Here is a 15,350-nt window from a genome sequence, read left to right as displayed (position 1 = left end):
CTTTCTGGAGAAAAACCATAGGGTCGGCAAAGGGAGAAGAAGCTGCTTAATCATCCAGGATCTCCCAGATTGCCTTAGCAGCCTGAGGAACCTGATATACCTTGGCCGATTTGTGGCTTTAAGCTCTTCATCCTTCGAAGCCTCTCAATCAAACTCTTGGAATTGAGAGATAAACGTTGCAGGGATTGGAGATGCTGAGGATACAACAATGAACAAAAAGGACAAAAATCTTCTGCACGGAACTTGTATCCTGGGTGTGTGTGTGTGTGTGTGTGTGTGTGTGACATAAGTTAGTGACCTGGCAGGAACGGTTTCAGTAGAGTGGTCTGGGTAAAAGTCTAAATGGAATGGGTTTAAGAGAGAATGAGAGAAGAGGAATTGAGGGTAGCCAGAATATATATACAACTCTTCTCCGGGGAGCAGAGCAAAGGGCATTGGTGGTAGAAGGGAAAGAGAGGGCTGGGATTAAGAGAGAATTTTCTTTTCTTTTTTAAGATGGGAGGGTTTTGTTTGCTTATGGCAGTGACCCAGTAGAGAGGAAGAAACTGATGATATAGAGAGGAGAATTGTTGGAGGATGGTTAAGATCCAACTGGGTAGGCTGTTGTAGGAATGGAGGCTGAGTGTCCAGAGAAGCTCTGAGTGACACAGGATTGACAGACCCTGGGCAGCCAGATGCACTGATGGTTTGCAAATGGCATCAGGCTCCAGCTTTCAGGCTGCCTGCTCTGTAAGTAGAAGAAACAACCTTTTTGGAACATGATATTCCGGATGTTCTTTGGCCATATGGATGTCCAAAGAACAAGATGTTACTAAATACAGGACAGCCAATGATCAGAAAAATACAAATCTTCTTACATGGACGTTAGGTAAAATGCCATTTCAGCTGCAATTAAGGTGAAGGGAAATTTTAGGTTAAACAGTAGTTGAAGAGCTTAATTGCATAAATGCAAAATCACCCAAGGGACACATACTAAGTACTACAGTGCTGATAATAGATAATACTGTGGAAGAATCCCAGGGACACAAAAATTTAGGAGAAATTAGTCAAAGTGCCTTGTTAATTCTCTTTTTTTTCCCTGAGATGTTTCCCTGAAAGGATATTGTTACAAGAAATTTTGTGTTTTGTGAGATTAGGAAAGGCTAATCAAATGAAAGAGACTTGCTTCACTGTTCTCAGAATAAATTGTCAACTAATTAACATAGCTCCAGCTCACTTCACCAGTCTCAGCTCTTGTCAGCTCCTCTTTTTCAGCTAAACTGAATATTTTCAGTCCCGCAATTGCTTGGTATTCCCTCTCACCTCCAGGTCTTTCCATAGGCTGTTCCTTTCATGACTGGTTAAATTTTCTCTTAGGAATCTTTATCCTCCTATGACAAAGAAGATTATAATACAGTGATTATGCACACAGATTAGTAAGCCAGACATCCTGGGTATGGTTCTCAGCTCCATTATTTACTGTATGACCCAGGGCAGGTAACTTCTCTTTACTTCAGTTTCCTTATAAAACAGGAATAATGATTGTTATGTTATAAAATGGAGTTGTGTAAAGTGCTTAGAACAGGGCTTGGCACATCGTAAATGCTGTGTGCTTGCTGTTATTATTGTATGTCCTCTATTAGACTGTAAGTTCTATGAGGACAAAGAATACATATATATTATATATATATATATATAATATATATTATATATATATGTTACTACTGTATCTCCTGCACCTGGAGCAGTGTCTGACACATACTGTCTGGCACATTGTTCAGTGAGTGAATAAATTACATCTTTCTCTGGATTGGCTCTCCCTTGGTGCTGTCAGTGTGGTTGCAGCAATTCCAGATATTATATCTTCTTACACCCAGTTTTAATGGGAAAGAGCAACAGACTTTCCCAGAAGGGCATTTTTGGCTCTGACTAGGTTACATGCCCATCCATGAAACAATCATTGTAACTTAGGGAATGTTACATACTGACATTGGGGTCTAGGTTATGTGCTCATCCATATGGTCTGAAAATGGAGTAGGGGTGGTTCTCTGAATGACTATCATTGGATATAATGAGTGATACTTGGCAGGAAACAAAATCACAATTCTTTCCTTGGTAGGAAATTCAATAGGGAAATGGCTCAGGAGACCCTTATGGTTCAACTATAAGGTATGCTGTCATCATACAGATTCTAGGAGGCCTTCCTAGGAGCTGAATGTGGTGGTGGGGTTAGCAGGGCAAGATTCCCAGAAGCTTCAGGGTCAGCCATGGCCTCCTTTTTCAGTCATCCATTCATTAGAACATAGTGTCCATATTAATTCTTCCTCTCTTCTGGCTCTGAAATTCCCCTCTGGTGCCAAATGTGCTGTCATTCCAAAGGATAATACTTTTGCAAGTAATGACAATTCTTTTAAGCCAGGAGCTAGCCTCTGAGATTGATCCTGGGCCCCACCCACAGGATGTCCTGTTTGTTGCACACCTGCTCTTGCCCTCCCACCGAGCTGAATCTTACCCCAAGGACATTGCAAAGTGTTACATGTTACAGTACCACCTTCAAATTTCAGGCAGTATCTCTCAATACTACCTTCCTCCTCATGGGCTGTACTTGTGAATATACCAAAATTTTAGCAGATTTTCATCATATTGGGAGCATCAGAGTGACTGAAGTCATCAACATCTTAGGGCTCAGCTTGGCGTGGAGCCCTCTAGTTGAAGTCCTGCTTGGAGCATCCTCTTAGGCCTCCTGCTTGCCTGCAGGGACTGACGATTGAGCTGGACCGGACAAGCACCCCACCCCTTCACATAGCCAAATAAAGTTACAGAGTTTCCTTAAAAAAAAAAAAAAGCTGACCCTGAAGCTTTTGGGAACCTTGACTTGTTAACCCCACTACCATATTCAGCCCCCAGGAAGGCCTCCTGGAATCTATATGATGATAGCATATCTTCTTTTTTTTTTTTAACATGTTTCTATTGAGTTATAGTTATTCTACAATGTTGTGTCAAATTCCAGTGCAGAGCACAATTTTTCAGTTATACATGAACATACATAAATTCATCGATAGCATATCTTCTTATATTTGAACCATAAGGGTCTCCTGAACCATTTCCCTGTTGAATTTCTTACCAAGGGCGGAGACTGTGCTCTGTCAGCTGTTGTGTTTTGCTCTACGTATGTCAAAATGGAACTACCTACGTGGGAGGCTATTTATACATGAAGCCAGAACCTTTATATTTGCTTTAGATTTGCTTTTCTAGGGGTGGGATTATGCCAATTTATACACTGTTTCTCTATAGCAACATATACATGTATGTAGAAGCCTATGGTTGTAAAAATCACAAGCATCTGATGAGAAAAAAAATTCTCAGAGCAGGGAGGGTGTAGCTCAAGGGGTAGAGCATATGCTTAGTATCCTGAGTTCAATCCCCAGTACCTCCATTAAAAAATAATAATAATTAAATAAACCTAATTACCTCCTCCCTTGCCCCTCCCCACAAAAAGAAAACCAGAAAAAAAATTCTCAGGTGCCTAGGTGCTGCAGGGAGTAACCATTAGTTTCTTAGTGACCTGAGAATTCCATTATATGCATTTAGATTGATCTTCCTTCCTCCTTTTACAGAAGAATTAGTAGTAATAGTGACAAGCAGGCTCTATTACCTCCAGCATCTCTATGACACTCCATTTACAGCATTCTCAACCTTCTCTCTAGGGCCTGTTTTTGCTTCTTTCCAAAACGAGGAAAATTTCTTTAATCTTATATTTGGAGTTCAAACATTCATACCAGATCCTGGAATCAAGAGTAGCTTTTGCTTTCCCTAGAAGTAGAGAGAATTTAACACTCTTCCCAAAAAGAGTGGAACTTTTTTTTTTTTTTTTTTTGGTCTTGCATTATATCTTGGTCTCTATCTCTCCAGACTCTGAATTGTGGAGAGGAAACTGGGCTGGAGGAAGGATGGAAGAGTCATGGTGATAAGGAGAGTGTGGTCCTGTATCTCCTCTTCCCTTTGATAGTCTTCAGCTTTCAAGTCTATATTGTTTAATTCCCAGGTCTGAACTGAGCCTAGTCACTTGTTGGGTTGCGCCAAGGCAGCAGTCTAGGTAGTGGTTCTAGGGGCTGATAGTTGGGCCTCATTAGGCTCAAGTTCTAGTTTTTATTTACCAGTTTGCAACAAAAGGGCCAGGTTCCATAGTGAGAGTTAGAAAGTGGGAACTATCAACCTGCAAATCCCTCGATGGCACATATGAGACACCTAGAATGTTCTTGTCTAATAAACAGTATGTGCTTGATAAACAGACTGAACTTAGCAGTGTCCCGGTGCATTCTAGGTGCAGTCACCTGCCTGACAATGTCCCCAGGGCTTCTGAGCACCTCCTGGCCTACAGTAGTGTATTCAGGGATGCCAAAGTTGCTTCTTACACAGTTACCCCTCAATGCATTCTAGATGTGATCGTCTTCTTGAAAGAAACCTAAATTTATTATCAGTGTTCATCTCCGAGCATTCAGGCCTTTAAGGGCAAGTGGGATCCAGAATCCTGGAGGTGCTCTTAAGCCTACAGTCCCTTATGGGCACTACGTTTAGTAACCTACGCTACCTTTCAGAAGTGTCAGGCCCTGGGGCAGCCGCCAAAGCCTAAAAGCCCAACAAGCCCTGGAAACCAGCAGCCATGTCTACCTGAGACCCAGGGTTCCAGGGCATCAGGCACTGAGGAAGACGCCCCCGGAGCGGGCTGCGCAGGCTGCGCAGGCGCGGGCGACCCGAGAGGGCCCCGTCACTCCAGGCTGCGCAGGCGCAGGAGCGGCTCCCGGCGAGTCCCGACGGCGGCGGCGGCGGTGGCTGAGGGGCCGGGGCGTGGAGCGGCGGTGGCGGCGGCGGGCGGCAACAGAGCAGCCATGAGGGCCGGGCCCAGTCACCGACAGTGAGTGATGGTGGAAGCGGGGTGGGCGACGAGGGGGGGTGCCTGGTGGAGGGATACCGGGACTTGGGGGGGTGGGCTCTGCCTGTCGGAGGCGAAGGGGCGTGGGGGAGGGACAGTTTGAGGTGATAGTGGGAGAATTTGGGGCACGGGTGGTCAGATTGCCAGCTCCAGGGTTGGACAGCTAGGGGAGGAGCGCGGGTGCGCTCTGCAGAGTGAAGGAGCCCATGGCAGGGGCAGTGTCCCGCGCTCACCCGTTTGTCATCGTCCCTTCCCCCAGGAGCTTTCGGTCGCCTCTCCCTTTTCCGCTTCTTTCAGAGAATGGTCGCGGGGTGAGGGGGCGGGGGGTGGGTGGAGGATGAAAGCCCTGCTGGAGCTGAAGAAGACAACTCTGATCAAGGCAGGGAAGAGCTGGTCGCCTGGAGTATTGGGCTTCTCTGGGTAAAGGCTAGGGGTCGGGAGCCCTCTGTTTAAAGCTGGGAGAGGTCTAGGGAAAAGAGCGAGGGGCTTAGAGTTCGACAGGTTCGAACCCACGTCCACCGCTGATTAAAGCTGATAGGTAACCTTGGGCAGGTCCCACTTAACCTTTCTGAACCTCTGGAAGATGTAATGCTTCAACGGGTGGTTGCAAGCATCATATTATGTGATTGAGATCGTTTATGAAAATTGTAAATTTCATGAGTGCTATGCCGATGTTACTGTATCACCAACAGTATCGTTGGATTTTAGATCTTACCGTTATTAATGAGTTGACTGATTTCTTTGTCAAGGCAAAGCATGTTGTTTGTAAAACCTCAATAGAGACATACGTGTTTTCTTCACCGGCACCCCAGATTATGTGCAGAAATACCAGTTTGTTCTGTAATGTGACAAATTAGCCATCAGAGTTGTATAGGAAAAAATACCATATCCAGGCGTTTTTACAAATGGTGTGTAGCTCCTTATCCAAGAGGAAGGAAATAGAGAATGGAGGGCCAATCTGTTAAATGCTCATTCAGGTTCGTTCCCTTGTAACACTTGGTATTAATGTGCTTTATTATGAGTTGAGAAAACTAGTTTGAGACAAACTGGAGGGGTGCCCAGTGAGGGATGTGCAAATACAATTTGTTATTTTTTCAATTGTGAAAAAAATTTTCTTTGCAAAATTTTGAGTCTGTTTGCCCCAGGGCCTGTCTCTAGGAGATCAGAGAGCATATAGCAGCTTTTCAGCTTCACTTTTTGTTATCCTGCTTGTGGAACATCCAGGGTGGAGTGTCTCTCAGAGAAAGAAGCAGCTGTGCAAGAGCCCAAGAGGTGGCTTTTTGGTTTCTGAGGGGCTGTAGGAGCACTCCTGAGGTTTGTTGTTCTTGTTGTGGTTTAGGATGGTCAAAGCAGAGGACAGAGTTAAACTGTGTACTGAGGGAGAGAGAGAGAGGGAGGGAGAGAAAAACAGCTTTCTAGTCATAGCTTTTGAAAGAGAGGTGAAACTCCTCTCAAAAGTTCAGAAAGAGAGGGTGCTTCAGCTCCACTGGCCCTGAAGATGGAGAGTTTGATATGATGAGGCCTTTTGGAAATAAGTGAGTGATTTGTCTTCCATCTGAGCAAAGGTAAGGAGTAGCTGTACTAGATCCTTGAAGATTCACAGATAAGGAGAATGAATTATTTTATAGGAATGGGGGAAATGAACCCTAGTTGTCTTTAACTTCTCTGTCTGGTAAAACATGTTTTACTTCTCTTTCCTGGAAATGCACAGTGATACATAATTTTTAACTTCTTGCTCTAGGTTTTTTGCTCTCCCAATAAATTCTCTGTCCCTAATGCTGATTATTCTTTTTTAGAGGATAGTTTAAAAAAGAAAGCATTTGTTACTGTTGTCTTAAGTCATTTACAGAATTGAAATTTATTCTGTCTTTGACTACCATGTGGAAGATGAAGTAGAGATATAAAATGTTAGAACTAGCCTAGCCACCTTATTTTTAATAGTTAGACATTTATTTTTAATTTTGATAATGCATTTTCCCCTCTATTGGAAATTTCCATCAGTTCAAACAAGTCTGTGAATACCATCTGTATTATGTTAAAATGATAGAGGTTTATTCAGCTGTGATGAGAATTTCCTGTCCTCTTCTTCCATTCTCTTTCCTATTCATGATTGCTTTTATGTAGTAGATGACTGTTATCAAATGGGAAGTCTTCCCCTGACGGAGAGAAAGGGGATGGTCAGTGCCTTGACTGCCTGTTATATGAACAGTCTGTCTAAAGCAGGGATGTAAGGACTTCCCCTGAATCCCTGACATAGCAAGGCCCTAAATAAAAGAAATAAGGTTTACTAGCTCAGTTTTATCCTGATAAAATGAGTCATTTTTCTTAAAAAAAAAACCCAAAAAACTCATGCCTCAAGGAAACCTTTTGAACAGTCTATTTTAAAACAAAATTGTGTTTGTTTTTTTTTTACTGAGAATACTTGCTTGCTAACAATCTTTGTTTTTTTAAATTTTATTTATTTATAATTGAAGTATAGTCATTTACAGTGTGTCAATTTCTGGTGTACAGCATAATGTTTCAGGCATACATATACATACATATATTTATTTTCATATTCTTTTCCATTGTAGGTTACTACAAGATATTGAATATAGTTCCCTGTGCTATACAGAAGAAACTTGTTTACCTATTTTATAGAATCTTTGTTTCTTAAGGGCCTTTCTGATCTTGCTACCCATTCCTTAACTGAAGTCTCTTGTGATATTTTTATAATCACTAATTAATAATAGAGCAGAAGTTTGGGTTTTTTTGATCATTTGTTTTGGTTTTTTTTGATAGACTGCTAACAACTTTAAAGGAACACTGTATGAGAAGGTGTTAAAAAGGACAAGTAGAGAGAAGAGTGGGTTTAACTTAGTGAATTTGTAGGTTGGCTCTGAAGTTTGGAGGGTAAAGGATTCAAGAATGGACCTGTGGTTCACAGTAGCCTCCTGAGAACCAGGGTTTACTTACCAGTGTTTATTTATTTAGCACAGTCATTGGCCTAGAGTAATTGCTCATTAAATATTTGCTGGATGGAAAAATAATAACAATAATAACATGGGTTCATCTTCTGCAGCTTTGGGTATCTCTGAATGAGCTTACCCATGTCTCTTGACCTGTTTCCTCATCTATAAAACAGAAATAATAAATGTGCTTTATGGGGTTGTTGTGAGGGTTAAATATGTTAATATATGTAAAATGTTTTGAGTGGTACCTAATACCTAGTAAATGCTAAATAAATGCTAATTATTACTAGTGTCTGTTGGGTACATACTCTGTGCCCAAATCACTGGTGAAAGATGATTATGGCATAGCTTCTGCCATCTGGGAGTTCACAGTCTAGTGAAGGAAGCAGAAGTCTACAAAGTAATTATAACCGAGTATTATACCTTATTTCATCAAATCTGTAGTACCAGTGATTATAATTATTTTGCATACCACTAAGTAAGAAGAAATACTGCTAATGGGACTGGCATGCCATCAGTTTTAAGTTGTATCCTGTTTTCAGAGAAATGTGGTGGAAAAAAGTGTGTCTCAGAATTGATGGAGTACAGTAAGTGCTCTACTAGAAAAAGGTACAACTTGTTATGAGAGTTGATGGACTGGGTTCAGTATTGTCAGTAAAGGCCTCTGCTGCATTGAGCCTGCATGATAGCCCTCACAGATGGACGTGGAAGATAGAGCATTCCAAGCAGACAATAAAGTCTGAAATTGGAAGGGAGAGGGCATTATTGATGTGTACCACCAACCACATCAGGACAAGCAGAAGGAGAAAATGAGCTAAGGCTTTGGCAGAGTAACATGTATAATACAGCAGAGCAGGACAGGAAGCTTGGAACATTTTCAGAAAAGACATGAACCTAATTTTTGGATTTAAACTCCTAAAATATTATCACAACTCTAGAAAGATGATTCTAATACAATAAATTGGGAAGTGAGAGTATGTGTGAGAAGTGTATTGTCCAGGGGAAGAGCTGAAGCTTTACAGCTAACCAGAGTGGGAATAAGTGTGAAGTCACTGTACTCTTGATAAGAGGTGAATGCTTTCTCAGCAGAGAAGTGTTTAATATTTATTTCTGCCTTTCACTACCTATCAAGGTCTTGATTGTGTTACTTTTAGAGCTTTGTAACTTAAAGTGAAAAGGAGTGCAACTTGAGAGGAAAAATGCTAAATTTTCTTTATTAAAGATTGCATTTAGTACAAAGTGGATAATAGTTATCAGATTTTATAGCTCAATTATAAAATAGTGGCTTGGGAGGTGCCAAGATGGTGGAGTAGAGAGTCACAGCTCGCCCTCTCCCACAGATAACACCAGTTATATCTACAAACCCATTGAATCGCACAGAACACCTACTGAACTCTGGCATAGTGTCTCTCGCTTCGAAATACAGGAGGATTCCCACAAAATCCAATAAACAAGTTAATACTGTTTAGCACAGGGAACTATTCAGTATCTTGTAGTAACTTATGGTGAAACAGAAGATGAAAACGAATGTATGTATGTTCATGTATGACTGAAGCATTACTCTGTACACCAGAAGTTGACTGAGCTATGCCCTCCTCCCCACTTTTCTTAAATAGTGATCTGAGCTCTCCTATGACTCCCTAGCATCTGCATCTACAAAATAAAATTCAGATCCCTCACTAAGGTCCTCCACAACTGGGCTCCAACCTATCTTTCACCTCACTTCCTTCCATTCTTACCTCATACTCAGTGATCTAGGCACATTAAACCACCTGCCTGCAGGTAAATACTCATACGCTTGTGTAGGTTGTTCTCTGCACTTGAAACACTATCCTCACCAATCCATTTTGGTTGAAGCAGCCAAATTGTATTCATGCCTCAAGACCCACTTGACTCTTCCTCCAGGAAGCCTTCTTCAACCTTCCCTTTCCACTTCTGGACAGAACCAGTGCTCCCACAGCTCTCAGTGCATATCTCTGTGACAGCATTTATTGTACTGATTCATAATTATGTATGTGTTAGTCTGCAATTAAAATGTGAACCTTAAAGACAAGGATCATGTCATTCACATTTTAATTCCCAGTGCCTCGCCCAATACCTAACACACAGTAGGCATTTCAATGTTTGCTGAATTTGATGACCAAGGATCAATTCCTACGTTTTCCAATGAGACCTCAATCCAAAAAGCTTAAGATTCAAGCCAAGTTTTGGCTTATTGGTGAAAGGAAAAGACACTACCCAAATTAAATTCATGTTTATGTTATTTCTAGTTTTTCGTATTTTTCCCTACTAGTTTCAGGGTTAACTACCAGAAAACTAGTAACCAAGTTAAGCCTTTTAAATCACTCCTTAAATGACCTATATATTCCCATAAAACAGTACAATCCAGTGCTATACCAAACCACTAATTTTTATCATGTTTTTAGTTGAAGTATAGTCAGTTTACAATGTGTCAATTTCTGGTGTACAGCAAAATGCTTCAGTCATACATGAACATACATATATTCCTCAGTACCTCTATTGAAAAGAAAAGAAAGAAAAGTAACACTGTTTACAGTGTGGAAGTCAGATTTAAAAAGGAGAAATTGGCTTCAGGGAGACTAATTGGTTATGAGACTGGTGTGATGGTTGCTTGAGAGACATTTAAGATCTCAATTACAGTGGTAGTGGTGGAATTGTAGACAGATTAAAGAGCTTTTTAGGAGACTGACTAGAAGATCTTATTGACTTTATGTTGGGGAGTGTGTATGGGAGGAGTTGTCAAAGATGGATTTGAAATTGCTTGCTTGGGCTACTAAGTGGATGGTGATGTCATTAACTAAGGTAGGGAATACAGGAGTAAGAGAGTGTTATATTTGAGGGAAAATGAGTTTTATTTTGGTATATTAGATTTGAGTTGTCTGGGAAATCCAGGAGCAAATGTCCAATAGGCTTCTAGATACATTTGGATTTTTGAATTCAGTGGAAAGATTTAGAATGGAGATGCAATCTAGAAATCATTAGGATATAAGTAATAGTTAAAGCCAGTGTGATGACCCTGTGAGTCAGTCTAAGTTCCAGTTGCTTAATATATTGTTCATTCACATCATCTAGAGGGATTGGCTTGATGGGAATGTGGCACTAAGTACTTCTCAATAGTAGTTCGTACGTATTTTTACATTTTTTGATGTGTTATGTATATACTTGGCTTAAATTAGCAGCTTTTAGGTTGCAAACAAGAATAAAACACAAAACCTCTCACCTTAGTGGAAAGAATGGTATTACTCTTAATTAAATGAGGATACCATTCTTGCTTAAAATAAAACCATCTATAGGTTTGTAAAATTTTTCAATAAAAGGAAATTAGGGTGCATATCAACTGTACATCTTTTCCTAGTCTCAGTGGTTTACCAGACTTAGAAAACTGCCTTTTCTAATATTAGTTCCATTATAGATATGGAGAAAAAAAAATTTGTTCCACTGAGTACCTCAGAGATAGAAGCTAGGTGATTTTTATGAACCAGAATCTCAGAAGATTTGATTTGAACACCATAGGACAACAACATTGAGCCAGTGATACCAGGTTAGTTCATAGTTGGGATTGGGAACTCAAGCCAACTGACTCTGTCCAGTGTTCTGCTACCCCACAGCTTTCCTTCATTTATAGAGTAACTGAAAACACTGAAATAAATATGCCTGATGGTAAGCCAAAGATATGCATACTGTTGTTGCTTTTTGGAAGGATAATTTGGTATAATTCAGGTGCTTTTTATTTTAATAGTTCATAATTTTGAAATAAAAGCAGAGACATATTTTAAAAAAGAATAGAATTTGCAGAGCATCTAAAGTTGTTGTTAGATTTTAGCTAAGGATTTTTTTTGGTGTGGGAGAGGTAATTAGGTTTATTTATTTATTTAGAGGAGGTATTGGGAATTGAACCCAGGACCTTGTGCATGCTAGGCATGCACTCTATCACTGAACTATACCCTCCTCTCCAGCTAAGCATTTTTAATATTCACATGAAACGGGATGTCTGTCTGGCTGTAACTGGAGAATCAAATGCTGGTAATCACAGACATCCCTAGGGTCTTAACTTAATTCAAGGCTTACTCCCCATACTTTTCTTTTTCTCCCTTTCCTTGGGGATTTAATGTTAAAAAGAAGATTATTAATTTTGTAGATGTTATCTTTTTACTTCTTTTTTATGGAAAATTTAAAATACATACAAAAGTAGACAGAACAGTATAATGCACCCCTTATCACTCTGCTACAATAATTGTCAACTCATGCCAATCTTGTTTCATCTGTGTACCCCCACCCACTAACCCACCTAAATTATTTTTTTAACAAATCCCAGATACCATAATTTCATGAATAAATATTTCAGTATGTATCTCTAAAAGATAAGGACTAAAAGAAATCCCACAAAAAATTAACAAGCATGTCTTTTTTTTTTAATTATTGAAGTATAATCAGTTTACAACGTTGTGTCAGTTTCTGATATAGCATCATGTTTCAGTCATACATATACGTATATATTCCTTTTCATATTTTTTCGTTATAGGTTACTACAAGATATTGAATATAGTTGCCTGTATACAGTATACAGTATAAACTTTATACGGTATAAACTTCTTTTTTTAACTTTTTTTATTGAGTAATAGTCATTTTACAGTGTTGTGTCAAATTCCAGTGTAGAGCACAGTTTTTCAGTTATACATGAACATACATATATTCATTGTCACTTTTTTTTTCGCTGTGAGCTACAGCAAGATCTTTTATCTATTTCCCTGTGCTATACAGTGGAATCTTGTTTATCTATTCTACATTTTAAAATCCCATTCTGTCCCTTCTCACCCCTCCCCCCTTGGCAACCACAAGTTTGTATTCTATGTCTATGAGTCTGTTTCTGTTTTGTATTTATGTTTTTTGGTTTTTTTTTTTTTAGATTCCACATATGAGCGATCTCATATGGTATTTTTCTTTCTCTTTCTGGCTTACTTCACTTAGAATGACATTCTCCAGGGACATCCATGTTGCTGCAAATGGCATTATGTTGTCAGTTTTTATGGCTGAGTAGTATTCCATTGTATAAATATACCACATCTTCTCTATCCAGTCATCTGTTGATGGACATTTAGGCTGTTTCCATGTCCTGGCTATTGTAAATAGTGCTGCTATGAACATTGGGGTGCAGGTGTCATTTTAAAGTAGGGTTCCTTCTGGATATATGCCAAGGAGTGGGATTCCTGGGTCATATGGTAAGTCTACTCCTAGTCTTTTGAGGAATCTCCATACTGTTTTCCACAGTGGCTGCACCAAACTGCATTCCCACCAGCAGTGTAGGAGGGTTCCCTTTTCTCCACAGCCTCTACAGCATTTGTCATTTGTGGACTTTTGAATGATGGCCATTTTGACTAGTGTGAGGTAATAATACCTCATTGTAGTTTTGATTTGCATTTCTCTGATAATTTAAACTTCTTATTTATCTATTTTATATATAGTAGTTAGTACCTGCAAATCTTGCACTCCCATTTTATCCCTTCCCACCCCTTTCCCTACCCGGTAACCATAAGTTTGTTTTCTATGTCTGAGAGTCTGTTCCTCTTTTGTAAATAAGTTCATTTGTGTCTTTTTTTTTTTTTTTTTGATCACATATAAGTGAGACCATATCTTTTCTTTTTCTTTCTCTTTCTGGCTTGCTTCACTTAGAATGACGATCTCCAGCTCCATCCATGTTGCTGCAAGTAAAAATTTTATTCTGTTTTATGACTGAGTAGTATTCCATAGTATAAATATACCACAGCTTCTTTATCCAGTAATCTGTGGACAGACATTTAGGTTGTTTCCATGTCTTGGCTATTGTAAATAGTGCTGCTGTGAACATTGAGGTGCAGGTATCTTTTCAAATTAGAGTTCCCTCCGGATACATGCCCAAGAGTGATACTGTTGGATCATATAAGTCTATTTTTAGTTTTTTGAGGAATCTCCATACTGGCTCCATATTTCCATAATGGCTGCACCAAACTACATTCCCACCAACATTGTAGGGTTCCCTAACAACATTTCTTAATAGCATCAGTTATCCAGTCAGTTTTCACATTTCCCCAATTATCTCAGTAATTTTTCAACTGGTTGTTTGGAACGATGTCCAAATAGGTCAATCTAGAATAATTTTCATGTCTACTGTTCATCTTCTAATCTATAGATTCACCATCCATTTCTTCATGTATTTTTTGAAGCACTTTCCTTCTTAAAAGCTGCTGTCACTTTGTACTCTTTGGAGGATTTCTTTTACAGTATGTCTGCAAAATAGAACATTCTCTTTTCAGTGTCTTCCCTTTCTTGCTGTCATTGAAAGCAATTGGTCATTCAAAGCAAAGATTTATGCATTGGCTACTCTGTGCTAGCAGCTAAGAATGAATTAGTGTAGCTAGTTCTGGCCACCCAGAGTTTATATCCTGATGGGAGAAGCAAAGTTAGCTATCAGTTATAGAATATAATATGTTAAAAGGGGGATGATAGAGGACCTCATGGTACAGTGGAAACATGTTAACCCTTAACCCGTATTTGAGGGATCAAGAAAGGCTTGATGAAGGAGAGATGTTTAAGGTAAGACCTGAAAGATGAGTAGGAGTTAGGCAAGCTTACTGACAGCAGAGGGACCATTGTTTGTAAAGTACAAGAAGTTTAACATTTTTATTTTCACTATTTGAAATAAATGGCATGTCTTTTAGGAAAATTGGGTTTTCAACTTTATTGTACCAAATGGTATTAATACATATCTTTATACAAAGCATTTCTTTTCCCTTCTGCACAATTGTGGGAAATCTCAGAGCAGCAGTGCACGTGAAAAATCAGAACCTTGGAAAATAAGCATAAGATTTCCAACCCTTATGATACCCCCATCATTTTTCTTAAGGTAAACCTAGGCAGCCAATTTCCACCTAAAAGTAGACACTTTTGGTGAAGCTTAAAACGTTTTTGACCAATAGAAATGTAAGTCAATGAACAGAATAGAGAGTCTGGAAATAGACCCACACTATTAAATATGGCTATTTGATTTTGTTTTTTATATTTTTAAATATGGCTATTTGGTTTTTGACAATAGGTACAAAGGCATGTCAGCAGAGAAAGCATAGTCTTCTTGACAACTAGTCATTGAAACAACTAGATATCTATAATCAAAAAAAGAAAAAAAGATGCTTAACACCTTATATAAAAATTAACTCAAAATCAATCACAGACCTAAATAGAAAATGGAAAACTATGAAATATTTAGACTAAAACTGGAGAAAATCCTTGTTATCTTGAGTTCAGAAAGGATTTCTTAGATATAACACCAAAAGCAAGATCCATAAAAGAAAAAATTGAGATATTGGGCTTCATCAAAATTTAAAACTTGTACTCTGCAAAAGACACTGTTAAGTGAATGAAAAGACAAGACACAGACTGGGAGAAAATATTTGCAAGTCATAGCAAAATAAGAACTGTATATAGAATGTATA

General features: G+C 39.2%; 1 protein-coding gene across 2 annotated transcripts in view; it reads left to right on the top strand.

Moving 5' to 3' along the window:
- The first annotated feature begins 4,655 nt into the window (after positions 1 to 4,655).
- The window catches only part of FAM222B (family with sequence similarity 222 member B), a 54,912-nt gene continuing 44,217 nt past the window's right edge, over positions 4,656 to 15,350 (top strand). The window contains exon 1 of one of the 2 annotated variants that reach the window (XM_031685331.2): positions 4,656 to 4,894. The gene's annotated coding sequence lies outside the window, so the exon portion shown is untranslated. The remainder of the gene's footprint in view (positions 4,895 to 15,350) is intronic. The other variant, XM_031685330.2, reaches the window with a different exon arrangement.

Source organism: Vicugna pacos, chromosome 16, assembly GCF_048564905.1.
Source record: "Vicugna pacos chromosome 16, VicPac4, whole genome shotgun sequence".
NCBI classification, from domain to species: Eukaryota; Metazoa; Chordata; class Mammalia; order Artiodactyla; family Camelidae; genus Vicugna; species Vicugna pacos.
The sequence above is the reverse complement of the archived record's forward strand: the minus strand, read 5'-3'. Positions and strand labels throughout refer to the sequence as shown.